Below are 19911 nucleotides of genomic sequence, written 5' to 3' on the forward strand. Positions count from 1 at the left end.
GTCATACCTAGCAATTATAATGCAACGTATAACGGGGAGCTCAAAGCACTGGAGCTCTTACATATAACAGAAAATAAATGATGCCCAGAGGAGCCAAGAAACACTAATGCCAATGTCCCAGGGGAGTACATAGACACTCAAAGAGCGCATTTTTGCACTTTCATTGTAGGGTGCGTTCTAATCATGGTCAGCCCGCATCCCCATTTAATCCGATGCGTTAACCTGAACTGTAATAATGTGCCAAAGAAATGTTAGAGATGTATTTGTGTAAGCACAGAATTAAGGTAGTAAATTTTCAAATTTAGCTAAACTACATATGTGAGAAGTATCGTCATGATGAATGGCATATCTTTCATTATTGCTTTTATAATGTGTAAAAAGTTCATATATACGTGTATTTTAAATGTGTGCAATGTTCTTATGTTAACTGAAGATTTGGTAGGCCTAACTTTCGTTTCTTCATGTTCGGTCTCCGGTTGAAGGTTGCTAATTAAAATATATGTGCTTGTGTAATTCTTTCTTTTCTCGTCTCTGGTGCAGGTGCAGGAATTAGTCCTCGTTAGTATGAATGACACCTTTCTTTCAGGAGTTTGATAGGTTTAAGGAGGAGAGGATGCCTTTAAACAAGCAGAGCCGACCAATTAGGAGGATGTCATTCATGTCTGGAAAGGCGTGGGAACCAAGGTCATCGAACAGGAAACTGAATGTCCATTACCTCATGGAAGGTTACCTAACAAGAAGTGTCTAATTGGATTAAGTGGTCTTATGATGTATTTGGGGGGGTGGTAATTGACTAGTGTATTTGGTATAGGGGCAGAGTCCGACCCCCTCTTCTGCCTTACCTTACTAGAGGAGAGCATCTTATAACGAGCTCTGTAGCTTTTCGCTACTAGGCCCAATTGACGTGAGTGCTCTTCTTAGGAAATCTTCACATGCTGACACCTTTCAGGGTGCTTGCCTGGAAAATGATAAGTAGGGATGTCACGTTTGAAGTAGTGTACAGACAGACTAATTTATTTTACTTATGAACCGCCAATGAAGAAATCCCTTGATGTAGTTTGGATAATCATTTGCGTCCTGATTCTTGAAGTGGTGATTATGTGAATGTTGTACCACCTAAATTTAATTTGTAGATTTGGATTTGGATTAGTGCCCATGTATCTTTACACTCTCGTAATGAGGTTTTCTATGTTCAACTTTTCTTGGCATTAATATAAAATACTAAAGGTAGATTAACAGTCATGTACAATTGACAGATTACTTTTTCTCTCCTCCACACATACAAGGTAATAAAGGACCATTGGCAATGGATTCCAGACTAAATCTAGCACGTGGAACCTGGCTCCTTCAACACTAATTAAAAGGTTAAAAAACATTATGGAAAAAAATACAATAACATTCCTTCTCCTAGAGAAACAATATCACCATTTAGTAAGGGTCCATCTGCCAGGCAGCCAACCATCTCTGCACTGCAATCTAGAAGGGGCTGGGAGCCTCACCATAAGAAAAACATCTCCTCTTGAACTTCATATCTTTTCAGCAAGGCCAAGCACCGGGGGCACCGCTCTTGTGGGAACTGAACCTCAGCTGAGAGCAAACTTCCTCTGCCTCTGTCATCAATCCTTCTCAATATTTGATGTATCATCTTGGTGCTGCAGTTGATGCAGAAGCTCCTCCTGTTTTCTATGACTCCTAGATGCTGATGGTTTAGCTTGCGATTCATTCACAGTACGATGTTGGAATCTCGATTTGGTGTTAGGCCTGTGATTACCCTCATGTGTGGACTGTGTGTGCTTCTTGGTTCCAAATGAATATTAGGCAGAAGGGATAGTCTTATTTGTAGTAAATGCCCTTCTTCTTGCTGATTTCAGTGTTGTGCATAGCTGGAGGGTGAGGGGTGAGAGATCCTGAAAAATGCTGAACTTTGTGCCAGCAAAGAATATAAAAGGCATGTCTCTGACAGCTGACATGATCAAGTCCTTCTGTTTATATGAGTGGAGGCAAGTGAGAATGTCCTGTGGCATCCCCGGTGTCCTAGCTGGATGACCCGACCTGTGTGTGTGGTCAAGCAGAATGTCTTTCTCCCCTAACTCTGGCACTACATGTTTGAATAGCCTTATCACATAGTCCTCTAGCTTACCGGCATCTGCTTGAAGTGGCATGTCCCTAATAAGTATATTGGAACGACGAGACCTATTTTCCAATCTTCTAGGCGGTAGTACAGTTCTTCATTCTTATCTCGCAACTCTAAAAGTTGGCGAGTATGAACACTGAGTTCTTCCTCACACGTGTCGCCAGAGCATTCCAGGGAGTTCACCTGATCTCCCAACTTACCCAATCCTGCCCTGATACCATTCATGTATGCTGTGACATCAAGTCTTAATGCTGTTAAATTGTTGCATAGACTACCAAAGAGTTGCTCGAAAAATGTGTGGGTCACTCGTTCCTCAGATAAGTGGGTGTCCACTTAAGCACCTCCCTCAGGGATGTAGGTTGCTGGTGGACACTCAGGGCGATTATCTGCTTTTTTGGTGGAAGTTTTGTTGATCATATCCTTATTGGAGGAAACTTTTTTGGAATGGTTGGTGGCCATTTTGGATGATAGCAAGGACTCTCAATGTCGTGTCAAGCCAATCATGTACCTGGGCCAATCTGCAGTACCCCAGGAGCCCGGTCACACCACTCCAGCCTGGTAGTCGCAGATCTGAGGCTGAAAGCTACCCCCAGTACAGCAAGGGCCCACCAGCCAGTATCAAAGTCCCTTTATGGCTGGAGCAGGTTGTTTCACAATATGAGGTACGACCTCTTCACAGGTCTCAGACACCAACACTCAGGCGCATAGGCAAGGACTCCACTGGGATGTACTGGCACTCCTCAAGTCAAAAATCACCACCACCCGGAGTGTGTTAAACAATGCCAGGTGGGGGCCACAGCTCACAGAGCAGTCATCAACTCAACACCACAAGCTGGGGGCCACAAAGTCTGCACAATCCCCTCCTGCAATAAGCAGAGCCAGAGGTAGGACATCAGCCATGGAGTAAACAACAGATATAAAGGTATGAAAGGTCAGTAGGGTAGCCAAGGCACATCGTCACACGCCTGACTCATGGCTAGAATGCACTGTGCTGTTCTGAAATTTCACCTACTTACTGGTCTACTGGGACTCACCGCAGGACTCGCTTAACTGAAAAGTCTCTGGGTCTCTGGTTCTTCCCTGGCAGCTGTGACTCTCCTGGGGGCCGGGATGTCATCTCCGCACTTCTCTGCCATATTGGTCCAACACAGGGGCCTCGTTGAAGCCCACCGCATACCGTTCAGTCTCATGTGTAGTCTGGGCCGCTCACGGCCACCTCCATTCAGCGTTCCCCGGCTTCAAGATCTGTAGCCTGTTCCTGTGCCAGGTCCGTCAGCCACCATGTCAAGTATCTGTCTCATGAGAGCTGGTCACGCCAGATTCTCCTCTCTGTGGCAAGTCTCATGCTCGCAGGGAGTGCCCAACATATGGGTGCTTGGACTGCCACATTTCGGTCAGGGTGCTGGCCTGGTACTGGCCCATGTTGTGCTTCAGGGGGCCACACACAGTGGAGCTCCACTAGAAGGCTGACACTTTGCCACCATCTTGGCCATGCCCCCCTCTGTATCCTTTATTATGATTACTGTACTGGAGCTTGACTTTAATTGGATGGCATGCAGTCTCCATCTGCTGGCCTTTCCAGAAACACTTGTTCCAAAAACTTTTCTCATAATACTCTGTGCCTTATCAAGAATAGTAATAATAGACACATACTTCCCCATTCTCTTAACTAAACCTTCTCCTAATAATAACCATTTGTAATCCTCACTTGCCTCTTAGCCTGCCATGTTTTCCCAATTTGAGAATTATTTTCTTCAAAATAGCCCTTTATTCTCTCTGCAATTAGGCCTGTATTTGCAGCTCCAAAAAATAGAGATCACTCTGTGACTCCAATCTCTCAGAAACTTTGTTTCAAATGGAATTTTCCTCAAATGTGCCTCCCCTGCCATATTGAGAATTCTTGTAAGAGGCTGAAGATAATCTCACAGTTTACCCTGACACTACTTTAATGACCTCTCAAGAACCTTTATGGGTCCCTACCTAATTTAAATAAGATTTATTTAAATTAGTACTGTAGAATAACTTGCCACCTATCAGGGGCCTAGAAATATCTTCTTTCATAACATACCTGCTTGCCCAAACATTTCCTAATCCACGATAAACGTACTCACGTGCTCCAGAGGCCACCAATCCCCACTGCACGGATGTCTTACATGATAAGGAGAGAATATCTCCTAACCTTAATGATTTTTAATCACATCTCTAGAAGCTGAAGGTTTCGTAATGTCTTTCTCCACATCACCAAACAATCCAACCTCGTTCTGAGGAAACAATGAATATCCATCATAAAACTGATCCTTCCCATTAGAGAATTCCTAATCCAAATTTGCCTCAATTCTGACACCTGAGAAATGTATTTGTGTGCCACTAAGGACACTTTTCGCATGTGTGCACCCTGCTCTTTTTTGCTGCTTTGGACACCAGTGTCCTGAAAATCATCAATGACCACAGTCTATGACTAAGCATTAAAACTAAATTTCAGTTTTTTTATTTTTCAGAGAGTTCTCCAAATGTTTACGTTTTTGGAGGCGTTTCCCTCACTTCGTCAGCTACATTGCAATTCTTGTCCTCTGATGAGTAATCTTTCCTTTCTTGAATTTATTCTATTATTTATTTTGAAGGTTTTATATACCGTGAACATAACCCTTGCGGGTATCAGAGTGCTTTATATGGGTATAAATAAGAAACAAAATAGCAATGAATGCCGTAATTAAGTCTTATTACACAAACAGCTGTTGTGGGAAGTAGATACATTGTTTCATGTGACTTTCCTTATGAGTAGAGATTTTACTTCTTTCTTAAAAGAGGTAGAAGAGGGATTCTGTCTGGTTTCAGGGGGTGGTGCGTTCCATATCCGAGGAGCAATTTCAGAGAAGGCACGGTTGCATGTTTTCTTTTTGGCAAAACATTGTGGTTTCAGAAGAAGATTGATGGAACTTCTGGAGGATCTGTTGCCACATGAGAGCACCAATTTCCGGGCAAAGTAAGTCAGAGTATTGTGATGTAGGGCTTTGTGAGTCATTCAGGCGTTTTTAGTTGAATTCTTGCTTTGAATGGTAGCCAGTTAAGAGCTCTGAGGTCGGGAGTAATGTGGCAATTTCTTTTTGAGCCCATGATGAGCCTGGCCGCTGAATTGAGTGAGGGGCTGTTGTTGATGTGGGAAAACTGCACAGCGTTGCACTCTCATAGTCTAGTCTTGGGATTACTAGTGCTTGAACTGCCAGTTTGAAGTCACTTGCGGGAAGGAAGGGTTTACATTTTCTCAAGGTGTTCATCTGAATGTTTGCTCCTTTTGTTGCAGCACTAATATGTTTCTGTAAGTTTAGATTTCTGTCAAGAGTTAATCCTGGCGATTTCGCTGAGTCAACAATATAAGGTCGGCAGTTTAGCACTGTTAGTTGTTTAAGCCATTCTTCAATGTTGGTTGTTTGGTTGGGTGGAGCGATTAGAAGGAACTCAGTCTTGAGGGTGTTTAGTTTTAGGTGGTTTTCCGCCAGTCAAGTCTGGGTTTTTTGTAGAGGTAAGTTGAAAGATTTGATGTCCTCTAGAGATGTGATCTTTAAGTATAGTTGTGTATCGTCAGCGTACATGTGATAGAGGATGTTTGAGGAACTGAGAATTTTGGTGAGTGGTTCCATGAAACGTTTGAAAAGTGTAGGAGAGAGGGATGAGCCCTGTGGTACTCCTAAAGTGACTGGGACGGCCACAGATAAGGATGGATTGACCGTGAGTCTTTGGTCTCTATTTTGGAGGAAAGAGGTGAACCAATTTAGAATTAATCCTGATAAGCCCATTCTGTATTTTAGAAGGTCCAGAAGATTGTCATGTTTGACGGTGTTGAATGCTGAAGATATATCAAGCAGGATTAGCAGACAGGCTTCGTTTTGATCAAGGATTTTTTGTGCGTCATCTACTATATGGGTCATGGCCGACTCAGTACTGTGCCCTGCGTGAAAGCCGTTTTGGTATTGGTTGAGCAGGTTGAAATGGTCGATGTGGTTTCCCACCTGGATGTGTACATATCATTATATTAAATGTTTCCTTTATGGCAAACCTCATCTCACTTTGGATGAATCTCCTCAAATTCCCTAATTGTCTACCCCTTCAGATATTTCAAAAGAACAATACAACCTCAAAGATTATTGAAAATCCTTCACCAAATATTCCTGCTCAATAATTTTGTCCTTAAAAATGATTTAAAACTCCAACAATCATGTTCTTAAACAGCCCTTAGTTACCAGTGCACATCACATGCTAACATATTTCTATGTATTTTCTTTACCTTGTGACCATTTCAAGATGCCCGCCAAAACTTGAAAGACTTGGCATGTGAGTTCTCTGGACTTGTTTTAACAGTCAATGGAAGTTATTTTTCAAATGTGCATCTCCACGCTTATTTATTTAGCTGATAGTAAGGCAAATCTTCAGTATTACCAGCAAAATTCCAACAAGTGCGACCCCTCGGAGAAAGCTCAACCAACACTTTTAAACCTGTAATTTTCAGTTTGAAATGGACCTGTGTATATTTCTCTGGGAAATAAAAGAAAAACAAGCATGTTTCTTGGATAATGATGGTCTTCACTTAGAAAAATTTAGAAATCAGGCCAATGGATGTCATTATAGAACAGTCTTTGAGGTGTAATGCCAATCAAATGCATAACATTGATTTCCTTTCCTACCATCAACTTGAAAGAAATAAGGGAATCCCCTCCACCGGCAATTCCCACAGTCCTGCTCCAGACTGGAGTGTGACATCCATGGCGACTGCAAAACCTTCAACATTGCAATGTATACAAATTAGGTCAATGACAATTCAGCCCACACCACCACAAAAGGATAATTAAATAGCGCTGGATATTAATTTCCACTTGAGAATACAAATAGATGGCAACGTACCCTAAATTTTCTCAAGAAGTAAGTTCAGCAGGATTTTAGTAAAAGCCTGGGTAAAGGTGCCTATCTATTCAAATTCCTACTTCAAGTAGCTGGTAGTTTTGATGCAAAGCATGATATGGCTTTCTATAAATGTATATGTGTTCTCCCTTTATAATTTAATTTGACACAAAGCAACACAAAGCAGTGCAAAGCATCACTTGATTTAGAGATTAAATAATTTGATGTGTCACTTTCAATTGCTTTGAGCAGGCGCAAAGCCTTAGTACATCTGAGCCCAGGTTTACACCCAGGCATCTAAAAAACCTTCTGATAAACTTGACAAGGAAAAATAACTGAACAGGCCTGAGCTATGTAACCATTTACAAAATTGGGAAGCATAAGCAATCAGAATTTGGATTTCCAGATTTTCCTGTGTAAACTTGAATACCCATTTTATCAAGCATTGGCCAAACCAATAGGTCTAGCCTTGGCAAGCCTTTGATATATTGTATTTAATGCATTCTTTGAAGAATTTAAAATAAATATTGAAAGTGTAAAGTAATAAAAAGTAAAAATGTGTTTTGCATAGGTTTACAATGAAAAAATAGAAAAAAATACTTCCGTCGCCAAAGAATAATAATAATAATGAAAGTAGGATTCTCCTACTATCCCTACAACTGAAATGGACTACTTATTAGGAGGCTGTGCACATGTGAAAGACCGAAATGCTATCACTCACAGTGAAGACAGCCATTCACTTAAATGGGTGTAAAGTGTGGTGGGTGGAAGCCAAATGTGAAGGACACTTGAACCAACTAGTAGTTGAAAAGATCTGACATTTTGGGAAAGATGAGGCTGTGGAGACAACTAAAGTTATATCTAGGTCAGACCTAAGAAAAAACATAAGTAGGTTTATGTCTTTAAACAATCTAAAATAATATATATTTTTGTCTATGTATTTAGACAAAAAACAAGTTTCACTCTCAGTGCTAGATTCTCAAATTTATCATCCAGATTGTCAACCAAATACCAATGCAATGCAGTGCATGAGCAGAGTAGATTTCTTAAAAACCTTCCACCATCTGGCTGCAAATACATTTCATAACCATGAATGAAATCTGAAATAAATAAAGCAACTGCTCCCGATCTAATCTCTCTGCTTTCATGACAAGTGTTAAATGAAAGCATATTGATTTTATAATATGTTGAACTCTGTAATGTTTGTTGAGTTATCCAATAGATATACACAAATGTGATTGATGCTGTCCTAGTTCTCACGGCAAACTGTGTTCAGCAATAAACAGTAACTGCCATATTTTAATTAAATCTAGAAAAAACATTGCTAAGATTGTTTCTGTACATGGAAACGAATGCTTGGGAACAAGAAAACACGTACTTCACTGACAAGCTGTGGCCTGTTATGGATAAACTAAATTAGTTTTGCCGTTTTGTCTCTAATCTGACTGACAGAATAAATTTGTCATAGTTTATCAAAGTGCCCATAAAAGTATGCTAGTTAAATTGGCAACCATGACATCATGTAACACTTCAATTTAGTAAAACCTGCCTCTAATGCAAAATATTCCTTGAAGTACTTTTATTTAGACAGAGTATGTGGGGAAAAAAACTTTGTTTGATCGTCATTGCATTCAAAATGAGGATATGTACGCACTTTTTGCCAGAGAGTTTAGCGAAAATATCCAGCATTTTTACATATTTAAAAGAGGCCTTTAATGGTGCATGCGCGGGCTGTCAACTTCACAGTCATGGAAAACAATTCATTTGAACAATAATAAACGTCCAAATGCTGTATAACCGAGTGCATTCATTAATACCATTTGAATACTTAATTACCTCTATCACACAGTGTTAAAAACAGAAACATTACACTGTGATTGTTTGGTGTTGGTTTCAGAAATGTGGGTATTGTGATGGAAGGAGAGACTGACTACTTGTCTGAACTCCTCCCTGTGCATTACGCAACTTTAGCCATGAACATACGCAAACATAAACAAGGTCATTATGAGGCTGGCAGAATCACTTCCGCCTCCCTTACACCGACATTGCGTCACTTTTTTTGATGCAATGCTGGCGCAAATAATGCGGCCGATTTACACCGTTACGCATCTAGGGATATGTGTCACGTTGTAAAGCCCTGAGTCACATAATACCTGCGCCGGGTATAATGTATGCAGGCTAGGCGTTCCAACGCAAAAAGCCATGTAGAATTGACGCAATTAAATTTACAACATTTCACTGCGTCACTCTACACCTTCGCTGTGTCAAAATCCCAAAGCCTGCTCAGACCAGACATAAGGATTGACGCAGGGCTTTTTGTATGGGACTCAACTATCTGTTGTGGCATATTGTTTGAGTTGAGTCACTTTTAATGAGCAACTCCAGCAATACATCACTTTTGTGCCAACAGATGCATCAGTATTTCTGATGCATCTGTCTATCCTTGCGCCATGGAGCACTGTATTGTAAATACAGCGCATCCATGGTGGCGCAAGGACTTTTGGCACTGGCGCACGGAAACTGATGCATCTATGCAGATGTGCCAGTTCCTTGTTGACCTGACCCATAGTTCTTAAAGGCTTAAAATGGCAACCGGGTGCATCTGGTCATGCTTGACTGGGGTAAATCTAAAAGTTCAGGCTGACTGTGATGGAGTGTTGGTAGGACACAGGAACCAGCCTCGGCCCACTAAAAAGTACCTGCTATGGTTCGTTGCCAGAGTTGAAATGCGAGAAATGAACAGGTGATGTCGAACCACTGGATCGAAGGCGATGGGTTGTCATCGAGCCTGGCAAATCGGAGATGCACCATCATCGAGCTGCAGGTTGTAGGTGATGCATCAGGGTCTAGAAAAAATGAGCCACATAGTCGGAGATGCGAAGTCTGTGCAGCGGCAGCGCTGTGTCGCATTGAGGGAGTGGATCCAGTTCCAATCAGAACAATGTTGTCAATGCGTACATTTTTAGTAGTTGAAGCACTTTATACCCACATCCAAGGGCCCAGGACTAGATTAGCACCACTTAGCAGGGCAAGTGCAAGACTTGCTGCAAGCAAAGTCTAGGTGTTGTTGCAGGTGGATGGAAGACTCTAATGTCCCTGAGACTTAGAACAGGGAGCAAGCCAGCATGCCCTTGGAGTCACTTTGGGTTTAAGTGAGATGGGTCCACTCCTTTCTCAGCATGGCAGAGGGTAGCAGGCAGCAGGGCAGCACAGCAGAAAAGCTGTCCTTCCAAAGCAGCAGTCCAGCAGAGTGGCAGTCCTTGTTGCAGCAAACGTAGTCATTCCTCCCAACAGAGTTCTTCACAGAAACAGCAGTGTCTGATTTGGTGGGATCAGAGACACAGTTATTATGCCCAGTTGCACCTTTGAATTGGGGGTAACTTCAAAGAGGAGCTGAAGTTCACTGAGATCCTCCATCCCAGAACACAGCCTAATCAGGTGTAAGTGTCAGCTCCTCCCTCCCATCCTGCTCAGGATGGTCCATCAGGATATGGATAGCTACTCAATCACATTTACGCTCCCATTGTGTATGTCTATCTAGAGTGAATGCACAGAGTCCAGCTGTCATCCCTCCAGACGTGTAATGGAGACAGGCTGCAGGCACACAGGGCTCGGAGCAGAGAAATGTCACTTTTCTAAAAGTGACATTTTTTAAAAGGGTAGTGATAAATTAGTCTTTACCAGTAAATATAATTTATTATTACCATACAAGTGATATGAAACATGACACATCCACTCCTTCTCAATCAGGAATTACAGCTGTAAGAAGGAATTCCCAATCTTAACCTATCAGAGGGGTAGGCCACACAGTAGTGAAAAACGAATTTGGGTGCTTTCCACTACCAGGGCATGCAAAACTTAAAAATACATGCCCTGTCTTTCAATTACTCAGCACCTTGCCATATGGGCTATCTGGGGCCTAACCTAGGGGTGACCTATATGTCATTAAAGGGGAGCTTAAGACTTGGCAAGGGGGTTTAAATCCCAAGTTGACATGGCAGTGTAAACTACACAAACAGGCTCTGCAGTGGCTGGCTTGAAATATGTTTACAATGCTACTTGTGTAGGTGGCACAATCAGTGCTGCAAACCCACTAGTTGCATTTCATTTACAATCCCTGGGCACAGATAGGGCACTTTACTGGGGACTTATAGGTAAACAAATATACCAATTGGGGATAAGTCAATCAAACCATGTTTTAGGGGATAAGCACATGCATTTTAGCACTTTTTGGCAGTGGTAAAGTGTTCAGAGTGGTTAGGCCTACAAAAATAATTCAGCAAAATTGGAGGCAAGCTGGCAAAAAGTTTGGGAGAAGGCTTTCAGGTCTAACACGTCTCCCCCTGTATAAAGTACCTGGAGCGACCATCAACATTGGCATGGTCTACCCCAGGTCTGTGTTCCACTGTAAAGTCCATTCCCTGTAGGGAGATGGACCACCTCAACAATTTTGGATTCTCACCCCTCATTTGCATTAGCCCCCTGAGGAGCCTGTGGTCTGTTTAAATCAAAACGTGAGTCCCAAACAGGCATGGTTTCAACTTCTTCAGTGCCCAGACCACGGCAGAGACATCCCTTCCAATAGCACTTCACCTCTGTTCCCTGGAACGTAACCTCCTAAAGATGAAAGCTACAGGCTAGTCTAGGCCCTCACAATTTAGCTCTGATAGAACTGCCCCTATGCCCTGTTCAAAGGCATCTTTTTTACAATGAATTCCTTGTAAAAGTCATGACTTGCATGGGTAGAGGGAAAGCAATTTGCCGTAACACAGCTCTCTGTCTAGCCTCGGGACAACACAAGCACGCTCAACTACAGGGCTGTGTGGAAGAGGTGTGCTACTGGGATCCGTTACAGGGCCTGATGGGCTTTACATCTTAGATGAGTCAGCAATACCAATTATGGCCTGCTGCATAACTGAAAGAAGTTGCTACTTGCCTGGTCACGGTTAGTGACTGTAACCAAGACTTTATTTACAGTTTTTGGAGGATGCAGGTCAGCAGAGCAGATAGGTCCCAAGACTGCTGATGCCAGACTCCTCAAGAGCAGGTCTGATTTGACCCCAGGGGCTCAAAACGTGGCAACTGGTGATATAGCTGGAGGAGGAGGATCTGGAAGCTGAAGCACAATACACCCTCCCCCTGGAGGGAGAGTAGATGTCCTGCAGAAAAAGGGGAAAGGCTATCCCCCTTCACAAAAAGCTTCAATCAGTGAGCTTTTGTGTAGACCAACACTTTGACCAAATTCTGAGACAGCTGAGGAGGCTTTGTCTCCATAACCCGCTGATGAGAATGCTACAGCTGGGGATTCAGTGGATACCCCCGTGGAGGGGCTGATCAAAGTGACTACAACTTAGTAATACCTATGTCAGCAGTCAGTATCGAAGTTGAAAGGAATGAAAGTGAACACTATCGTTGCAGTCAAGAAGGACCTGCAGTTAAGCGAGCAACTGTCGGGTGAAGGTAAGCCACCTCTCCTCCATAACACCAGCTTTGAGACACAATGAGAAGATGTGTAAATTCTCATTGTGAGAATGAATGAGCATCAAGGCATCCCATTGGTTTCATTTTAAGATAAATGGGTAGATTAATTATATGCTCTGTCAATGTTGGTGGCTTGAATGATAATCCTAAACAACAAAGAGCTGCAGAAAAATTAGGTATCTGGGTCTGGTCGTTATATGTCAGCAAGAAACACATATTTCTTGGTGTAAGAGAGAGATGATGAGGATAAGGGGTTATACACTGCTGGCATGTACAGCTCAGAGCTCTACTACTAGTGGGTGGCTATGTAAGCTAAAAATCACATCGGATACAGCAAACCCAAGCTAGTGGACAAGTGGAGACAGTGGATGATTGTAGAGAAACAGGTGGGGGTTACCTTTTGCTCAATGTAACCAGGATGATCCTAAAATACTTGAAGAATTAGAAAAGGAGTTAATATCCTGGCCTGCCCCGCTAATTGTGTGTGGGGACTTAAATCCCCATTTCAGTGTAGGAGTTAACCAAATATCTGGGGAGCAAACCAAATGTAAATAGGGCAATCAAGTTTCTAATGAACAGCCATGGGTTAATTGACATTTGGGTTTATAAGAAGACACCAGATCCTGGCTTTTCATATTACTCTTGTCCACACAGAAAATATGTATACTATTTCTTGGTTTCGGGTGAACTTGTAGGTAAGGTCAATATCAAGAAACTCCAAGGCGGCAGGCTTAGTGGACTTTTGATGCAAAACTGACTTTAAATACACAATCGGGTATATTCAAAAGAACGTGTGCTAAACATCACCAAAAAAATGTTAACGCAACTTTACACATCGCAGCCTATCGAGGGAAAATAACCCAGTGTCAACGTGGAATTCACAAGGCGGCCCCATGCGATAGTTTGCCGAAACCACGGACAATGCCCACGATACAACCACCTCGATGGAGATAAAAACACAAACCTCAACACGAAAAAACCTGCAATGGGCCAAAGCGCGGTGAGGAAATCAGTAAGCAACACTAGGCCTGCAACATACACCTGGCATGTGGGAATAATCACCACAAAAGTAGAAAAAACACCCAAATACAAACTGACCAACACCCAAGCACCATGGAGGCAGCCAGAGCAGGCGCAGAGGACGAGCGCAACCCCACAAGCACCCCGGACGACCAGCCCGGGACCACTGGGATAGGGAAGGGCAAGGACAAGAAGAAGATACAAAGATGAAGTTCAGTCCGCAGGTGAACAGGATCATAGTCACGGAGGTGATGGAACACCATCAAAACAGTTTGTCACCTCCAACGTGTCATTTGGCACCAATAATGGAATATGGCGGGACATCATGGACAAGGTGAATGCCGTTGGATAGCACAAGAGGACAACGGATGAGGTCAAGAGGCGATGAAATGACATCAAGCGAAAGACTAAGGAGAAACTCGCAGCCAACCTGAAGGCAGCAATGCAGACTGGAGGTGGGGGCCCAGCGCCACAGCTCGTGCTGGATGACATGGAGGAGCTGGTGTCGACAGTCATCAGTGTGGATACTGTGGCCGGAGTCGGGGGACCGGACACTGCAACAGGGTGAGTGACCACCAGGTACTGGGGGGACGGTTGGAGATGGCCACGATGGCACACATGCACAATCAAGCAGAGTACAGTGCACTCCCTCAATGACTCTGGGTCATCGCCCAGATGTATAGACTGTCACAATGTACAATGCCATGCTGTCTGAATGTCAACATGTACCATGCGGCTACATACATGTGGACACATTGCAATACACCATCTCCACAGGGCCACTGTCAAGACCCCCTGCAGAGCAGTTCCAGCCACTCTTCACTGATGATGAGGAGGACAACCCCAGCATCAACGCACAAGCCCTCCTAGACATCATTGACATCATCCGTGACTCACCTCCAGGATCAGGGCTGCCCAGCTGCATCAAGGAGACCCCACCCACCACCCAAACCACCCAGCAGAAGGTACCCACGGCCCAGCAGTCTCCCAATACCCCCAGGAACAACACACACCGTGTGCTGGAGTGCCAGAGGGAGACGGCTGAGCAGGTGTGGATTGGGTTCGACCTCATGGCTACCAAACTGTACGCCATCCATGGTCTCCAACAAGCCCTGATTGAGATCGCTGGAGTCATGACGTGGAGAGAAAAACACCTGTCCTCTCAGAGGGGCTCCAGCGATACCAGCCGTGACCTGTCACGCATGCGGAGGCTCATGGAGGACATGGTACGGATGGAGGCGGAAAGGATGGCAGCCACCGCTGCACACCAGCAAAATGTAGCTGGCATCTACCATGCCCTGCAGATCCTCATCATAGCATTGCTGCCTCAAGGCGTGGTGATGATGACTGCTTCTGCCCCCACACCATTCACATCGCCGCCCCCTGGTGTGCCATCGCCTCACAGTGCAGCAGACATATTCACTCTGGCACCTGATGTGTCAGTGGCATTTGATAGAGTCTCATGGAGTTATTTGTGGGAAATTCTGAAACTCAAGGGGTTTGGCCTAAGATTGATAAATGCAATTAGGGCCGTATATTACACTTGCTATGCCAACCTCTAAATTATGGCTCAAGAATCCAGGAGAATAGATATGAGTAAGAGGAACTAGACAGGGGTGTCCTTGTGCCTCAATACTGTTTGCATTATTTATAGACCCAATATGAGACAAATAGTTCCGAGTCAGGATATAAAGTATTTACACAACCTTTAGTTCATGCAAGTGTTTAAATTAAATTAAATTTGTCTTTGGTCGTCATTTTCAATCTTGACCAATATGAATGCTGTATTCTAGTTTAGCCAACATGTGTTTCTTCACGAATTTATCAGGGCTCATCATCTTAGAAAAGGATTCTAAATTCAGTCTTCCCGATAAAATTCTTCTCAAATAAATTCAAGTAGGATCCCAAACATCCTTGCACAGTCCTTGTGTGGTAAATGATTATCATTGACCTCTCATATTGAAGTCTGTGTCACGTATCAATTGTATCTTAATGTTTCCTGTAGAGTGCGTGCAATGGTCCATGGCGTTCCCTCCGAATAAATGAGTTTGACACAAAGGTATTAGCCTAGATGGGTGACATTGCAGTAATATCGTTACATCCTCATAGTGCAATGCTTGAGATTAAGCATTTGGCTAGGGAATTTGGGAGAAGGTCAGGCTACCTATTGAATGAGTAAAAAAAAACAGATTGTAAGTACCGCTAACACTGCCTTCGCAGATACTCATAGGACTGACATGGCTGTGTACTTAGGCACAGACTATATATGATGCAAATCTGAAATCTTTAATAAATAAGGTTAACTCTGATTTGATGTGAATTAATGGATTACGTCTATCTCTGATTAGTAGATTTAACTATCTTAAAATGACCGTCCAGCCTAAGGTACACTATTTGTTTTGAACTATACCCCTTGTGCTAGATGGCTCTCTGCTTAGGAAGTTGGATTCTATATGTATCAATGATATTCAGCAGTATAAGACTAGGCAGGCCCTTAAATTTATAACTCTTCCACGAGAAGGGGGAGGTTGGGCAGCTCCCACCTTTCAGTTTTACTATTTGTCAGTACTTCTACAGCAGATGGGGGTAAAGTTTTTTGGCAGAGAAGGGCAACAGAGATAATTACGGGTATGGTGCAGTTCCCCCATGACTACGAGCTGGCACTTGGGAGCTCAGCATAGGGATGTCTCCTGTGACAAGTCATACTGAGCTATTACAAAAAGTTGCGGTTTTAAGACTGCTTAGAAAATTTGGAACATGGTTAGAAAAGTACTAAAGTACTAAGCGTTACAACTGGTATACCCCCTTGTGGAGTTTCCTGCTGTTTTTGTCTATCGCATATGACATGATTGGTAAGAAGAGTGAGCAATCAGGTCTTAATAAGTTGCGGGATCACTATTCTACAGATTAGCTCTGCTCATTAATGGAGTTGCAACAAGATTGTGGGCTAGAGACCAGGACTTTTTTCAAATACTTACAGTAAAGGGAATGTTTGTGAAAGGTCAAGTCCGGTACACTCTCGCTTGACAGATTACCCCTCGTAGAGACACTGCTGCAGTTAGACAGCAAGATAGGCTAGATTTAGAAATAGTTCATGAATAGACCTCCCGATGACCTTAAAAAAGGTCAAGATTGACTGAGCAAGGAAGCTAGGGGAGGAGGATGTTGACTTGCAGACCTCAATTGCTTTAGGAATGAATCTGAAAGTGCAACACTATCAAACTATGTTTAGGTTGTATTTTACTCCGGCTAAAATGTTTGCAAATCTCGACCACTTCTCCCTAGTGGGAGCATTGGTACTCATCCCATGAATTGCAATGCATCTTTTTGCTACGGTCAATCCCAGCACAGTAAATTGTATGCTGAGCTTCCGTTTCAGGTCCCTAGGCAATAATCCCAACAGACATTTGCTAATTGTCAGTGAGACATCCCAACCAGGGGCATGTTTAAGCTGCTCTACAACCTCTCCCCAATATGTCACCAGTAGTGGGCAGTGCCAATTCATATGTAAAAAGTCGGCCTCAGGGGTTACACACTTGGGACATCGAGAGTTGAGTGTTGGATAATTTGCATGTAAACGTCTGAGGGACAAATATGTCATGTATATAATGTTATATTGGATCTGTTGGAACCTTGCACAAACTGACACGCTTCGGACTTCCGCATGAATATGGGAGCGATCACTAGGAGTCAAGGGCTCACCGCATATTGTTAGCCATCTTTCCTCTACTTTCAATGGTTTGACCTGTCTGTCCCCATGCATAGCCCAGTACAGATCAGTTACAAATTTATGCACACCCTCCATAGTGATCATACTGACTAGCATGTGAGTGGTGTCAGGGGCCTCTGGAAATGCTGGCCACAGTTGTCATGCTATGCCTGCAATCTTTGTGTATTGTAGCAACTGTCCAGATCCCAGAACAAACGTATTTATCGAGTTTTCTAGCGTTATAAACAGCCTAACAGCATTGGACAGTTACCCTCCCACCATCATTTCACAGACATCGACTGTGCAATATGATTCAAATATCCAGTTTTACTTTATTTTATTGGATGACATAAAACACCTCACGCTCCTCTCCTACAGGAGAGTTGTAGCCCACATTGGGTACCTTGCGGTCCCAGTGTGCAAGAAGGAGCCCAATGATGAAGTATGTCACCTTAGGGTGAGTGAGGGTTCTCGCCTTAACACAGGTGTGCATCTGTCCCATTCCCACTCACCTTTGTTTCTTTGATCAGTAGCTAGAATTCACCATCCAAATGCCTTTTTGTGAGTTTATATCATATGGAGTGGTACTGTAGATGGCAATAATTCCTCCCTCTAGAACCCCTAGTATGGCAATCAGTCAAACCGAATGGAGAAATGACTGTGGGAGCTTCCTACCCCTCATCAAAGTGCCCCCGACTGGAGTCTCACATATGTATCTAGCAACAAGCATCTCTCCCAGCTTGGGTCCATATCTAGTTAATGTATCTCATGCTGGAGCTGTGTCGACAGATAGTACAATTGTAGCTCTGGTATCTCCAGTCCTCCTCGTTCCCACTCTCCTCGCATCATCGCAAGCCTGACTCTGCACCTTTGACCACTCCATTAAAGCTTCACCAGGAGTATGTCCAGCTCTTTAAACACCCTCCAGAGCAGTTCATATAATTTCCCCTGCATTGCATATTAGACACCATGCAGTCCACATGGTTGTGGCTATCTAGTTTTTCTGATCCTTATGGTGCTGGGCCTGAATCTTAATCCCTCTTTAATGTTTTTTATCCTCCTCCTTTCAAATGTATTTATTCCTCATTGTCACTGTTTATATCATTGTGTGTTTTTTTTGTTTGTGTATTTTAGGTTTTTGGGAAAACCTTTTTGTGTTTTTCGTGACTTTCTGTGTAAGATTTATTTCCCCTAACCTCCTTCTTCTTTTTTTTACCTTCTTTTTCCTTTTTTTTCTAACCCATCCAGTGCCATCGCAGAGGGTGGACGGCTACGTTGCAGGCAGCTACGCCACCTAGGTGTACAGCACTGGGTAATATTTGGTGAGGAGGTAGTGGCAGCACTCACTTCTTTTGTGCAGCACCACCTCCCCTCCATGCTGGTAGCAGGAGGAAGGCGTGGCAGTGGATACACCCTGTGGGAGCATTGGCTGTGCTGGGGTAAAGTGCGCTGGTGTGTGCGGTGCACCAGCCAGGTTCAGCACACCATCCAGAAGCTGGTGCACTACTGGGCGGATATGTTAGACCAGAACCAGGATCTGATCAACCTATAGGCTTTGAGATTCCGGGTCTTGGTGAGTATTAATAGTTTGCTGTGTTTGTGTTCTACAATGCAAACATAATTTTTTTCCGAATACCATGCTGCTCACACTTAGAGATAAGTTAAGTTTAGTTCACGTTGGAATATTATTATTTGAACCTCCAGATTCTAGTTTCTGCTAGGCAGGTGCTCAGCAGCACTACCTAATCATACTCATCATTGGCACTCGCTTTGGCTGATTAATTAAGATGTCATTGCAGACTGTCCTCCTGTCACCATAGTGAATCAGTGATAGCAGTGAGTCAAGAGTTCTCTCTGTGGCTTTGTTTATGTAGCTCATAATGTCCCAAGCTAACAGCAATGTGTAGAATGCATCTATGCATTCCAAAAAAGAGAGACTGAGTTGTTCCATTAAGGGGGTTGAATTTGAGATTAAGAAATGAGAATAGAATCAAAGATCATTCACTTTGATGGATTACTTCCAAATGTCGTTTTTGTTAAGATAATTTGGAAATAGGGATTCTAGGATAAGTATGGGAAACTCACTGTTAGTCGATAGACTCGAACTAGTACTATAGGTGACCTGTTTTAGAAAAGTACAATTAGGTGGCTGCATTTGCCTGTCATGATAAGTTTGTTGTGTTTAACTGAATCACTTTTCTTTAATCTTCTTCATTTCTTACATCAGCACCCAAGGGCAAGATGAGGGACATTGTCGAGGGTCCGGGAGAAGCTCATCATGAGGCGCCGACCAGCAGTGCCACTACTGAGGGTTCTGCTAACCCCAATAAGTCCTATTATTTATTTATTTCACTAATGTTGGGTTTTGTTATGATTTTTGTGGGCTTAGGGAAAAATCCTGGGATATTTTCGAATGTTGGTCCTGGGTTCCAGTATGAGAGTTGCTGCCTGGAAGCTGGTGTTGCTGCTGAGAAATAAAGTTTCTCTAACACCTCACCTACCAGCTTCATTCCATGGAAACAAGGATTGGATACAAACACACTTGTCTAAAGCACAATGGATTACATTTTTGTTTCATTCCTGTTATCCCTACATTATTTTTCTTTCTTACATGCTATGGTTTTCTTTTTTGGTAGCTGACTTTTTCTAGATGCAAGTTCTCTAAGTTATCTTC

Source organism: Triturus cristatus, chromosome 9, assembly GCF_964204655.1.
Source record: "Triturus cristatus chromosome 9, aTriCri1.1, whole genome shotgun sequence".
Taxonomy (NCBI): domain Eukaryota; kingdom Metazoa; phylum Chordata; class Amphibia; order Caudata; family Salamandridae; genus Triturus; species Triturus cristatus.